Source organism: Pteropus medius, unplaced genomic scaffold (genome assembly GCF_902729225.1).
Source record: "Pteropus medius unplaced genomic scaffold, Ma_sr-lr_union100, whole genome shotgun sequence".
Lineage (NCBI taxonomy): Eukaryota > Metazoa > Chordata > Mammalia > Chiroptera > Pteropodidae > Pteropus > Pteropus medius.
In genome coordinates, this window is record NW_024342257.1 from 9,049,293 (window position 1) to 9,064,100 (window position 14,808).

At 34.2% G+C, this 14,808-nt stretch overlaps 1 pseudogene; it reads right to left on the minus strand.

Annotated features, from left to right (window-relative positions):
- LOC120600098 (uncharacterized) overlaps nt 1–14,808 on the minus strand; it is an 80,585-nt pseudogene that overhangs the window by 40,935 nt on the left and 24,842 nt on the right.

Below are 14,808 nucleotides of genomic sequence, written 5' to 3' on the forward strand. Positions count from 1 at the left end.
CACACATATACATATATGTGCATAATTTATATGCATATACATATATATTAAAATATAGTGTAAATGTGTATGTATACTATATTATAGTGTAGAATATGTATACATTACATACATGTGTATACTTCCAATGCATATATAATTTATATGTATATGTAAATATACTATAATATAGTATTATATATAATATAGTATTTATATATTCACATATGCTGTATTATATTGTGGTATATATGTATATTATATGTGTATATGTATATATTTATATATGTATAAGTGTTTATATCTATATCTATAATATGTCTTTCTTCAGTCTGTTTTCCTAGAAGCTGAGTCAGGGACACAAAACAATCTACTATTTTATTTTTATGTTATTATATTTATATATATATATATATTTGTAAATCACATATATGCTGATATTGCTGATATTGCACATATGACTTTAACAAAGGATGTGAAAGACCTATATAATGAAAACTATGAGACATTATTTTTAAAAATTTGAAGAATACACAGAGATGAAAAAAAATTCCATGTTCATGAATTGGAAGAATCAACATAGTTAAAATGGTATATTATCCAAAGCAATCTACAGGTTTAATGCAATCCTCATCAAAATTCAAATGGCATTTTTTAAAGAAATAGAACAAAAAATTATCAGATTTGTAGAAAACCACAAAAGACCCCAAATAGCTGAAGCAATCCTGAGTAAAAAGAACAAGGTCGGAGGTATCACACTCTCTGACTTCAAATTATACTGCAAGGCAACATGGTATTGGCTGAAAAACAAACACAAACACACAAACCAATAAAACAGAACTGAGAACCCGGAAGTAAACCCACACATATATGGGCACATGATTTTCAACAAAGGCATTAAAAACATACAATGGAAAAAAGTCTCTTCAATAAATGGTGATGGGGAAATTAGAAAGCTACATACAAAAGAACAAAACTAGACTGGTATTTGTTATCATACACAAAAAATTAACTCAAAATGTATCAAAGACCTAAATATAAGGGCAGAAATAATAAAATACATAGAAGAAAACATAGATACTAAACTTATGAACCTTGGTTTTAAAGAGAATTTTATTAATTTGACCTCAAAGACAAAGTAAGTAAAAGCAAAATAAATAAATGCAACTATACCAAACTAAAAAGCTTTGCACAGCAAAAGAAACCATCATTATCAACAACAACAACAACAACAACAACAACAACAACAAAGATAACCAACTGAATGGGGGAAGATATTTTCAAACAACACCTTTGATAAGGGGTTGACATCCAAAATATACAAAAAACTCATACAACTCAACAACAAACAAAACCAATAATCTGATTAAAAAATGGGCAGAAGATCTGAACAGACACTTCTCCCAAGAAGACATACAAATGACTAACAGATATATGAAAAGATGCTCAATTTCATTAGAGAAATAAAAATCAAAACCATAATGAGATAGGACCACATGCATGTTTAAATGACTGTTATCAAGACAAGCAATAACAAGTGTTGGAGAGATTGTGGGGAAAAAGGAACTCTTATACACTGTTGATGGGAATGTAAATTGGTACAGCCATTATAAAAAAAGCAGTATGGAGAAAATTTTTAAAACATTTATTCATAAGGATATATGCATACCAATGCTCATTGCAGCATTGTTCATGGTGGCCAAGACATGGAAACAACCAAAGTGTCCTACAATAAATCCCTGGATAAAAAAGATGTTGTACATATATATAATGGACAATTACTCAGCCACAAGAAAAGATGAAATACTGCCATTTGTGACAACATGGATGGATCTTGAGAATATCATGCTAAGTGAAATAAGTCTGGTGGAAAAAGTCAAGAATCATATAATTTTACTCATATATGAGATATAAAACTGAAAGCAACAAATGAACAAACAAGACAAACAAAGAAAAATTCATAGACTCAAACAGTGGTATGATGGTTACCAGAGGGAAAGGGAAGGGAGGGGTGCAAAAAGAGTAAAAGGGATCAAATGTATGGTGATGGAAGGAGACTTCACTTTGAGTGGTGAACACACAATGCAATATACAGATAATGAATTATAGAATTATGAACTTGAAACCTATATAATTTTATTAACCAATGTCACCCAAATAAATTTAATACAATAAAAAAGTGAAAAAAAAAATAGTACCATTTAAATTGACCTGATGTTTATTTAAAATAATTGACAATCTCTTCTAATGGGAATCAGTTTTATCTCTTGCACAATACAATTTTATTTCCATATGCACATATTGTGTGGAATTTAAATTTATTGAAATGTTTGAAAAAGGGAATACTGACTCTGATGCTGTATATGTAAAATATTTACTTCTATAGTTGCCTTCCTCTTTTTATATGCATGAGGTTCATTGAGCTAGTCAAGCATAAATATATTCTGTACACACAGTTTCAAGACAACTGCATATCAATTTCAAGCTGAAAAATCTTTTTATATATGTGAAAGTCTTCTACCTCCAAATATATCATGATTGTCATAAATTTTGTTTTTTTTTTTCCTTTGGTATATTCCATCTATTTAATATTCATTCAAATATTGTCTTTATTTAAAAATAATAGAAGTCTGTTAAAATCAAGTTAATTCCTATATCATTTCCATTATGTCATCCTGCAATCCTTGCTCTCACACAGGGGATTTATATCAAGGCATGAAACTATGTTATTGTCTATTCATTTCTCTGGCCTTTTGAAATATAACACATGCAAATTATACATATTCACACATAAACTAATTTTAGCATACAAATAAATTAATCTCAGAATAAGTCAGTTTGCGTCTTAAAATTATGAGAGATTTGAGACGTTCTGGTACAAAATTAAGATAATTCATACATTTTATTGCATGTACTGTGAAAAAGCCATTTGGTAACAGGAAAACACAACTATTTTAAAAAGGCTCTTTCTTTTACTCTCCCCTCACTTTATTCTTGTCTTTTGCTTGTATTCATAGAGGAATTTAATTTTGGAATTAATACTACTTTAGAAAAAAATGATAGCTAATATATTTAAGGTTTTATCAAGTACCAGACACTATGTCCAGCACTTATATTATCACAGTTAATACTCAGAACAACCCTAGAAGACAAATACTATAATTACAATATGTCCATTTGAAAGATAAAATCACTGATACTTAAAGAAGTATATTATCTTTCCCAATACCATACAGCTACTAAATGACAGATCTGAACCATGATTTCAATTTTTTTTCCATATTCTGAGCTCTTAGTCACTATACAGGCATACCTTGAAGGTATTTCTGGTTTGATTCCAGACCACCACAACGAAGTGAGTATCACAATAAAACAAGTCATAACTTTTTTGCTGGTGGAGGGTTTTTCCTTCGATTTGTAAAAAAGGCAACATCTGTAAAATGCAATAAAGCTGAATCACAATAAAATGAGGTATACCTGTACTAGTTTTTACTTGTACTACTTGTTTTAAAGAAGGAGAAAACAAGGTCCGACAAAAAAGAAATTCAGTCTGGGTCACAAAATTTTAAGCTTATAACATAGGTCTCCTGACTTATATTTATTAACCTAACTCATTTACCAATTCTTCTTTCTTCTTTTCTGTTGACTTGGAAACATGATTCACATTATTTCTCTTCACACAAAGGAGAATTATGACACTCATTTTACTTGTCCATGTATTAGAAACCAGATTTTTGTCTTCTTCATGGTTGCTGTTGCTTCACTGAGTAACTTCACCAAGGTGGCAACTTAGGTTGTTCCCTTGACTTTGCTCCTCCTCACAAAAACAAGTAACAAGTATTTATGGAAAAGATACCATTGAGAAAATCTTAGAACAAGATAGAGGAGAGAGAGACTCAAGCACTCCCTGCACCACAGAGACTAAAACAATGCATTAGAAGGGCAAAAGGTGGAGTTGCATGCTCACTGTGTTACCCCTACCCCAGACTGGCACAGCACTGCTTTGAGAGTACTCCCTTGAGGCCACAGTTCCTCCAGTAGGAAAAGAGAACCCATGGTAAACATCTAGCTCTCCCAGGATTGTGGGTTGATTTTTTGGAATCCCCTCTCTAGGCTTGCTTCACAGGGCTGGAGGGGCAAACTGCAGGGCTTAGACACGAGGAATGGGATTCTTATGAGAAAGGGGAAGGGGCTTCCAACAACAAGCATGGTGATCTTGGCAGACTGAGTTCCTACTTACAGCACCCAAATACTAGTCCCAACTAGCAACTTTTCTCATTTGCACAACCGAGAGAGCAGTGCAGTCTGACCAGGGAGCTAGGTAGGGTGCAGGTCTACTTTCTCTGCCTGGGCCCTAGTCTGCTCCCCACCACACACCCAAGCAGAAAGCTAAATCATAACCCTGCCCACTGTTGTGTAGCTCCAGGGCCCCACCTGGGAAGAGATAACTGCACTCCCAAGTTCATAGCAGCATTACTTAGAAACAAGTTAAGACATGGAAACAACTTGAGTGTCCATCATAGGATAAATGGATAAAGAAGTTGTTACATATACAATGTGATATGTACATAGTACACAACCATGAAAAGAAGAAAATTCTGCCATTTGAAACAATATGAATGAACTTTTAGGGCATTATGCTAAGGAAAATAAGTCAGACAGAGAAAGACAAATGCTGTATGATATCACTAATATGTGAAATCTAAAACAAAACAAAATAAAAATATAGAAAAAGAAATCAGATTTTTGGTTACCAAATTCAAAGATTTAGGTGTGAGGGAATCGGAAGAAGGTGATCAAAAGGTACAAACTTTCAGTTACAAGACACATAAGTACTGGGGACATAATGTACAATGTAATGACTATAGTTAATACTGCTTTATGGTATATTTGAAAGTCGTTAAGAAAGTAGGCCTGTTCTTTTTTATTTTTTTAATTTAATTTTATTAGTTTCAAGTATACAGTACATTGCTTAGACATTTATGTTGTTTATAGAATGATCCCCCTAATTGCTCTTTCTCTCCTCTGGCTCTACACCTGCTATTACATTAAAAAACAAACAAACAAACAAACAAATAAATAAATAATAGCAAGCAAGCATGAGCGAGCAGGCCTCAAGAGTTCTCATCACAAGGAAAAAGAATTTTTAAAAAATATTTATATAAGATGACAGATGTTTATTTAATTGATTGTGGTAATTATTTAAAAACTATATACTCAAGTCATGCTGTACATCTTAAAATTATGTAGTGCAATATGCCAATTATATCTCAATAAAAAAGATATAGACATCACATTTTAGGAAAAAGTGAAAAGGATGAATGCTTTTCATTGCCTAGAGGAGTATCTATAATAACTATTTCAGCAACATTTTTAAAAATTGGGGATATTTGCCATGAAGAAAATAATCACTGGGAACATAACTTCAATCTTGAAATACTGAAAGACATTTCATTAAGCTATTTATTTAACAATATTGAATGCCTATATCATGGTTCAGGCACTATTCTAGTATTTGAGATACAGTAGTGAACAAAAAGGAAAATGCATATGCTCACATAAATCATTATTTATTTTGAAGTAGTACAATACTTAAGTAAATCAAAAAAATCTATTTTCAGGGAGAGTTATGATCTATGAAGAAAAGTAAAGCATATAAGAGCACAGAGAGTTACCTAAGTATGTGGAATGCATTTTAGATATGGTGGTCAGGGAAGGCCTAAATGCTAGGAAGAGATTCAAAGGATTGGGTAAACAAGCAATGTAAAAATCTGAGAAAAGATCACTGTAAGCTTGGAGAACAGAAATTATAATAGGTAGGCAGCATCTTAGAAATATTTTATTTTTAATGTGATAATTTTTTTTTCTGTATTAGATTCACCTATATAGCACAATGGTTAGACTTTTGTATAATTCACAAAGTGATCACCCCAATTACTTTAGCACTCAACTGGCACTACATATAGTCATTAAAATATTGTTGACTATATTCCCTACACTGTATTCTTCATCCCCGTGATTGTTTTGTAACTACTAATTTGTACTTCTTCATTCCTTCATTTTTTTCACCCAGCTTCCCAACTGCCCTCCCATATGGTAATCACCAGTTTGTTCTCTGTATCTATCAATATTTTTTTTATTTTGTTTGTTTATTTTGTTCCTTAGATTCCACATAGAAGTGAAATAATATGGTATTTGTCTGTCTCTGATTTATTTAACTCAGCATAATAACCTCTAGGTCCATTCATGTTGTTGCAAATGGTAAGATTTCATTTTTATGGATATTCTATTGTATATATGTAACACCTCTTCTTTATCCAGTTATCTATTAATGGCCACTTAGATTGCTTCCATATCTTGGCTATTGTAAATAGTGCTGCAGTGAACATAGTGGTGCATATCTTTTCAAGTTAGTGTTTGTTTATTTTGTTGTTGTTGTTTTGATAAATACCCAAAAATGCAGTTGCTGGATCAAAAGGTAGTTCTATTTTTAATTTTTTGAGGAACCTCTCAACTGTATTCCGTAGCGGCTGTTCTAATTTGGAATCCCACCAACACTGTACAAGGGGTTTCTTTTCTCTACATTCTTGATAACACTTTATTATTTTTTTTGATTTACTGATGATGGCCATTCTGACAAGTGTGAGGTGATATCTCATTGTTTTGATCTGAATTTCTCTGGTGATTTTTAATATGTCTATTGTTCACCTATATGTCCTCTTTGAAGAAATGCCTATTCAGGTCTTTTACCCATCTTTTTAATTGGGTTGTTTGGGGTTTTTTTGGTGTTAGATTGTATGAGTTCTTTATACATTTTGAATACTAACCCCTTATTGGATGTATCATAGATAAATATCTTGTCCCATTAGTAGGTGTCTTTTCATTTTGTTGATGGCTTTCATGGCTGCGCAAAAACTTTTTAGTTTGATGTAGTCCCATTTGTTTTTTCTTTTGTTTCCCTTGTCTTTGGAGATATATTAAATATATATATATATAATTAAGAGCAATATCAGAGTTTACTGCCTATTTTTTCTTCTAGTTGTTTTATGGTTTTGAGTCTTACATTTAAGTCTTTAATCCTTTTTGAATTTATTCTTGTATATGGTGTAAGAAGGTGGTTCAGTTTTGTTTGTTCGCATGTGTCTGTCCAGTTTTCCCAACACCATTTGTTGAATAGATTATATTTACCCCATTGTATATTCTTGCCTCTTTTTCCATTGATTAAATGGCTATATAGGGGTGAGTTTTTCTGGGCTCTATTCTGTTGCACTAATCTATGTGTCTGTTTTTATGCCAGTACCATGCTGTTGTGATTACTATTATCTTGTAGTATAGATTGATATGAGATAGTGTGATACTTCCAACTTTGTTCTTCTTTTTCAAGACTGCCATAGCTACTTGGGATCTTTAATGGTTTCATATAAATTTGGGGGTTATTTGTTCTACTTTTGTGAATAATGTCAATGGTATTTTGATAAGGATTTTATTGAATCTACAGATTGCTTTGGGTAGTATGGATGTGTTAACAATGTAAATTCTTCCTATCATGAGCGTGATATATGCTTCCATTCTTTTTGTATCTTCTTCAATTTTTTTTTCAATAACATAATTTTCTGGACATAGGTCTTTTACCTCCTTGGTTAAATTGATTCTCATTTTTTTTTTTGATGCAATCGTAAGTGGAATTATTTCTCAATTATTCTTTCTGATAATACATTATTGGTGTATAAAAATGCAACCGATTTTTGAATACTAATTTTGTATCCTGCTGCTTGACTGAATTCATTTATTGGTTCTAACAGTTTTTTTGGTGAAATCTTTAGGGTTCTCTATATGCTATATTATGTCTTCTGTAAATAATGACAGTTTTACTTCTTCCTTTCCAATTTGGCTGCCTTTTGTTGATCTTTCTTGTCTGATTGCTGTAGCTAGGACTTCCATTAATTCTGTTGAATAAGAGTGGTCAAAGTGGACATTCTTGTCTTGTTCCCAATACTAAGAAAAACACTTTCAGCTTTCCCCTGCTGAGTATGATGTTAGCTGTGGGTTTGCATATATGGCCTTTATTATATTGAGATATGTTACCTCTATTTCCACTTTGCTGGGAATTTTTATTATAAATGGATGCTGGACTTTGTCAAATGCTTTTTTCTGCATCTATTGATATAACCATATGATTTTTATTTTTCAATTTGTTAATGTGCTGTATTACATTACTTGATTTGAAGATATTAAAACAACCCTGCTACCATGGAATAAATACAACTTGATCATGGTGTATGACATTTTTGATGTATTACTAAATCCAGTTTACTGACATTATGTTGAGAATTTTTGCATTTATGTTCATCAGGGTTATTGGTATATAATTTGTTTTTATGTCTTTGACTGCTTATAGAATCAGGGTAATGGTGGCCTCATAAAATGAGACTGAGAACTTCCCCTCTCTTGAATATTTTGGATAGTTTGAGAAGAATACGCATTAATTCTTCCTTGAATGTTTGGTAAAGTTCACCTATAAAGCCATTCAGTCCAAGACTTCGGTTTTGGGAGAGTTTTTTGATTACTGATTCAGTTTTGTTGGTGGTAATCAGTCAGTTCAGATTTTATGTTTCTTCTTGACTCAGTCTTGGGAGATCGTATGTTTCCAGGGATGTATTCATTTCTTCCAGATTGTCCAATTCGTTGGCATATAAGTGCTCGTAGTATTTTTTATATTTCTTTGGAGTCTGTTGTCACTTCCCCTCTTTCATTTCTGATTTCATTTATTTGGATCCTCTCTCTTTTTTTCTGGATGAGTCTGGTTGAACATTTATTAATTTTGTTTCTTTTCAAAGACCAGCTATTTGTTTTATTGATGTTTTGTATTGTTTTTTCTTGTTTTTATTTTGTTTATTTTAGCTCTGATCTTTATTATTTTCTTTCTTCTACTCACTTTGGGTTTTGTTTGCTGTCCTTTTTTCTAGTTTGTTTAAATGTAAGATTAGATTGTTTACTTAAGATTTTTCTTGTTTCTTAAGATAGGCCTGTATTGTTTGCTATAAATTTTCCTTCTATCACTGCTTTTGTTTTTTTTCTCATAGATTTTGGGTCATTGTGTTCTCATTTTCATTTGTACCAAGGTATCTTTTAATTTCTTTCTTGATCTTATTGTTAACCCATTCTTTGTTTAGTAGTATATTATATAGCTCCATATGTTTGTGTATTTTCCAGTTTTTTTCCTTTTCATTGATTTCTAGTTTCATACTGTTGTGATTGAAGAAGATGCTTGATATGATTTCAATCTTCTTAAATTTATTGAGACTTGCTTTGTGGCATAACATGTGGCCTATCATAGAAAATGTTTTATGTTCACTTGAAAAGAATGTGTATTCTGCTTCTTTGGGGTAAAACATTCTGAAAATATCGATTACATTCATCTGGTCTAGTATGTCATTTAAGGCTGCTTTTTTCTTGCTGATTTTCTGTCTGGAAAATCTTTTCATTGGTGTCAATGGTGTGTTAGTCTCCTACTATGAGTGTATTACCATCTATTTCTCTCTTTATGTTGGTTAATATTCGCTTTCTACGTTTAGGTGCTCCTATATTGGTTGTATATTTGTTTACTAGGGTTATGATTTCTTGTTGTATTGTTCCTTTTATTATTATGTAATGCCCTTCTTTGACTATTATTATAGCCTTTGTTTTAGTATATTTTGTCTGATATAAGTATTGCTATCCCAGCTTCTTTTTCATTTCCATTTGCATGAAGTATTTTTGTTCATCCCTTTACTTTCAGTGTGTGTGTGTCTTTTGATCAGAAGTGGATCTCTTATAGACAGCATATGTATGGGTCTTGTTTTCTTATCCATTCAGCTACCCTATGTGTTTTGATTGGATCATTTAATCCATTTACATTTAAAGTGATTATTGATAGGTACATATTTATTGCCATTTTATTTTTCATATTTATATTTTGTTTTTGTTTGTTTGTTTTCCCCTTCCTTCCTCTTAAAGAAATTTCTTCAACATTTCCTGTAATACTGGCTTGATGATGATGAATTCCTTTAGCTATTTTCTGTCAGGGAATCTCTTTATCTCACCTTCAATTTTAATTGATAGCCTTGCTGTATAGAGTAGTCTTGGTTGTAGGTCTTTACTTTTCATCACTTTAAATATTTCGCGCCAATTCCTTCTGGCCTGCAAAATTTATGTTGAGAAATCAGCTGACAGTCTCAGGGGAGCTTCCTTGTAAGTAACTAGTTCCCTTTCTCTTGTTATTTTTAAGATACTCTCTTTGTCTTTAAACTTTGGCATTTTAATTATGATGGACCTTGGTATGGGCCTCTTTGGGTTCCTTTTGTTTGAGATTCTTTGTGCTTCCTGAACTTGTATGTCTAATTCCTTCACCAGGTTAGGGAAGTTTTCTGTCATCATTTCTTCAACTAGGTTCTCAATTCTTTGTTTTTCCTTTTCTCTTTCTTGTACCCCTATGATGCAAATGTTGGTATGCTTGATATTGTCCCAGAGGTCTCTTAAACTTTTCTCATTTTTTTTAATTCTTTTTTTTCTGTTTGCTGTTCCAATTGGGTGTTTTCTGCTACCTTGTCTTCCAAATCACTGATTTGATTCTCTGCTTCATGTAATCTACTGTTGATTTTTTCTTCATTTCAGTTATCATATTCATTTCTGACTGGTTCTTTTTTATGATTTCTATGTCCCATTTTATGCTTACTATACCTTTGTTGAAGTTCTCATTGAGATCATCTATTCTTCCACTAAGTTCATTGAGCATCCTTATAACCAGTATTTTGAACTCCGTATCTGGTAGGTTATTTGCCTCATTTTGTTTAGTTCTTTCTCTGGAGTTCCTCTTGTTGTTTTATTTGTGACATTTGTTTGTCTGTTTGTTTTGTTTTCTCATTTTAGTTGCCTGTATGTATTCATTTCTATGTATGAGGTAAATTTATTACATCTCCCAGCTTTGGCCAGGTAGCCTCATGTCATAGGTGCCCTATATGGCCCAGTGGCACAGTATCCTTGATCACCTGCATTGGGAGCTTAGAGAATATTCTTTGTGTGAATTCTGTATATTATCCTGTTGTACCTAAAACTTAATTGCTGTTAGCACATCAGTAATGAGATTGACTCTCAGGCTGACTGGCTGTGAAAATTCACAAGCTGCTGTGTGTGGCTGATCCCATGGAATGGGATTCACCCCAGTGGGATCATGTGCCTGTTGAAACCACACTTTGGGTATGCTGTTGTGACACTAGTTAGATGGTTTTCCATTGTGATCCGATATCAGTTTCTGGGCCTGTTGCTTTTGTAGCCTCTTGGGAGGAGCTCTCATACAAGCCAAGGTCAGACACTGCCTGTGACCCCTTGGGCCTACCTGGTAGTAGCTACAAAGTGATCTGTGAGTAGTAACTGCCTCTGCTGGATCTGGATTCAATTGGGAGAAACCATGCTGCAAACTGAAGTCATATGTCCCCAGTACCAGTCCTAGGACAGCTTAGCAAAAGGTTTGGTACACCCCAAGGCCTGAGAGTTCCTGCCAGCTGCCCATAAGTATCAGCAGCTGAAAGAGCCTTCGGGTGGTTTGTGAATTGGGTGGGGTGAAGACCCAAACAATCATAAGGTAAAGTGAGTAGATTTCACTCAGCCAATACAGATTTGGATTTGATGCCAATTCTGAGCCTGTGGCCTCTCGCAAAAGTATCAGATCACACCGAGGTCAGCTGCTGACCATCTCAGGCCTGCAGACACCTAAAATTAGCCCAAGAGGTACTGCAGCTTGGCTGCCCACCACCGCAAGTCTCTCCCAAGATGTGCAGGCCATGGGCAAGACACAGGAGCCAGGGATTATTGATTTCTATCAAATGTGCCACCTGTTGAGAGCGCAGGGGCCATCGTCAGTCAATGAGCCTCCTACAGGCAATTTGTGAGCTGGATGGGGCAGAGTCTCAGGGAGTCATAGGGTGGAGTGAGCCAATCTCAGTGGGTCAATACAGATTCAGATTTGGCCATTTGGGGAGAGGGTTCAACACAGGCAAGGTGGTGTTCACTTGTAGTCTGAACCGAAGTGAGTCCCAACAAAAGAACAATGGTGGCTGTTCTTCAGCCCTTTCTGTGATGCTACACAGCTCAGTCCCTCCCTGTATGTCTAATGTGCCTCCAGAGCTGCTGACACTTCGCCAGAGCCCAGAGCAAGTTTCTGCGAGTGAGTGAGTCTATGTGTGGGCCCTTCAAGGGAGATGCATGGGTCTTCAGGTTCTCTACATCTCATCTGGATGGTCAGAATCCTACTGATATTGACAGTCAGATTTTGTGGGAGTCCCTCTTCCTGACACTGGAACCCTGGGCCAGGGAGCCCCACATAGGGTAAAGTCCTTTCACTTCTTCAGGGGGACTTCTGCAGTCACAACCTCCATCCTGGTGCTCAACTGTCATGCATGGATCCTGACTGGCCTGTTTTGCATGTCTGCCCCCGCTACTGGTCTCAATGTGTGCTCTTCTTTATATCTTCAGTTATATATAATATATTTAAGTAGACTTCAGCTGGTTCTCGCAATGTTTATGTAGACGGTCATCTTGCTCTGAAAAAAAGTCAGAAATATTCTTGAAAGATATGCCATAGCCATATCAAGTAAGATTTCAAAGGCCGTGTTGACTTTGGGTTTCGATTAAAGTATAATCGGATGTTTATTAATTTGTATGGTTGCGGTGAAAACTTACCAAAAACGTAGGTGCCTACGGTTAAGTGTTCAGTCTGTATCAAGGCCCATGTGCACTAGAGAAAAATGTACAAGCAGCTGTTTGGGAATGAAAGGCTCTGTAAATGTCAATTATGTCCAATTGGTCTAATGTGTCATTTAAGAATGTTATTTCTTTATTGATTTTCTGTTTAGATTATCTGTCCATATCTGACAAGAGGGATATTTAGGTCCCCTACTACAATAATATTTTGGTCTATTTCTCTCTTTAATTCTGTTGGTAATTACTTTAAATATTTTGAGGCCCACTGATTGGGAGTATAGATATTAATAAGTGTTATGCCTCCTTGGTGTATGATTCCCAATATCATTATGAAGTGTCCCTCAATATCTTTCTTTATCTTTTTTATTTCGAAGTCTGTTTTGTCCGATATTAGTACTGATACTTCTGCTTTTCTCTGAAAGCCATTTGCTTGAAATGTCATTTTCCATCCTTTCACTTTGAGTCTATATTTGTCTTTGTAACTGAAATGTGTCTCCTGGAGGCAGCTTATGATTGGGTTTTGTATTTTGATCCAGTCTGCAAATTCTGTGTCTTTTTATTGGTGAGTTGGATCCATTTACATTTAGGGTGATTATTGAAATATGAGATTTTCTTATAACCATTTTATGTTTTGCTTTCTGGTAACTCAGTGCTTCCATTGCTTCCTTGTCCTTGTATGTCTGTCTGTTTGTTTGTTTGTTTTTATTGTTGTTGTTTTGTTGTTGTTTTGGGGGAGTTGGGTTTTGTGGATTTTTCCTCTGGTGCTTCTTGTTTTATGTTCTATACTTCAGCTCAGAATCATTGGTGTGTGATTACCATTACAAATATATAGAGGATAGTTATATATATACGGTCACCTGTTTTCTTCTGCATGTATATTATCTCCATTCCCCTTTATGAATGTGGATCTTTGAATCCTCTCCTTTTCAGACATTGTTGTCTGAATTTGTCTCTATGTATGCTGAACGTTCATTGCTATCTTGCTATAGCAAATTTCTTCTTATTGTTTAAGCTTATAATGCCCTGTTCTTAGTAAGTGTTGCACTCCTCTGCTTCCATCTGCCTGCTAGTCACCTTACTCCTAATTATGTATTTGGTTGTTGTTGTTGTTATTTTGTTTTAGGTTAGCTGACTCCTTTTAGTATTTCCTGTAGTGCAGGCCTCATAGTGGAGAATTCCCTCAATTTTTGTATGTCTCGAAAGGTCTTTATTTCTCCTTCATATCTAAAGGACAGCTTTGCTGGACACACTATTTTTTAGCAGGTAGTTACTTTCATTTAATAGTTTGAATATTTGATTTTACTCCTTTCTGGCTTGTAAGGTTTGTGATGAGAAGTCCTACAATAATCTAATGGGTTTTCCTTTAAAGGTTACTATCATCTTTTCCCTGGCTGCCCTGAGAATTCTTTCATTGTCTTTGATTTTTGATAATTTTAAATCAGTGTGTCTTGGAGAAGGTCTTTTGGGTTGAGATAATTGGGTGTTCTGTTGAATTCTTGAATTCCAAGTTCCAGGTCATTCCTTAGATTTGGAAAATTCTCGTCAACTATTTGTCTGAAAATGCTTTCTAATCCCTGCTCCTTTTCCTCCCCTTCGAGAATGCCCATTATTCTTTTGTTTCCTTTCCCGATAATATCAGCTCATTCTTGTATTTCTTTCTTTATTTTTCATTTTTCAGTTTCTCTCTTCTTCCTTCTGATTTATTTCTAGATTTCTGCCTCTGATATCACTGATCCTTTCCTCCATTTGGTCGATTCTATTTCCCAAGCTTGCTGTTTTATTTTCATCTCTTTCAATGTGTTCTTCATCTCCAGTTCTATTTGGTTCTTTTTGAGAGTTTCAGTCTCCTTGCTAAAGAACTCATTCTGCTCAACTAGTTGTTTTTCAATTCCGGAAATTGTTGATATGAACTGTTTCGGAGCTCACTGAGTTTTTTTTTCAGAAGTACCATCTTGAATTCTCTGTCATTTAAGTCACATATTCCTATGTCTTTAAGCTTATTTTCTGGAGATTTTTCTCTTTCTTTCTGAGCTGCCTTGTTACTTTGGTTTTTCATGGTGTTTAATGGAATATTTCTCCGCTTGTACATTA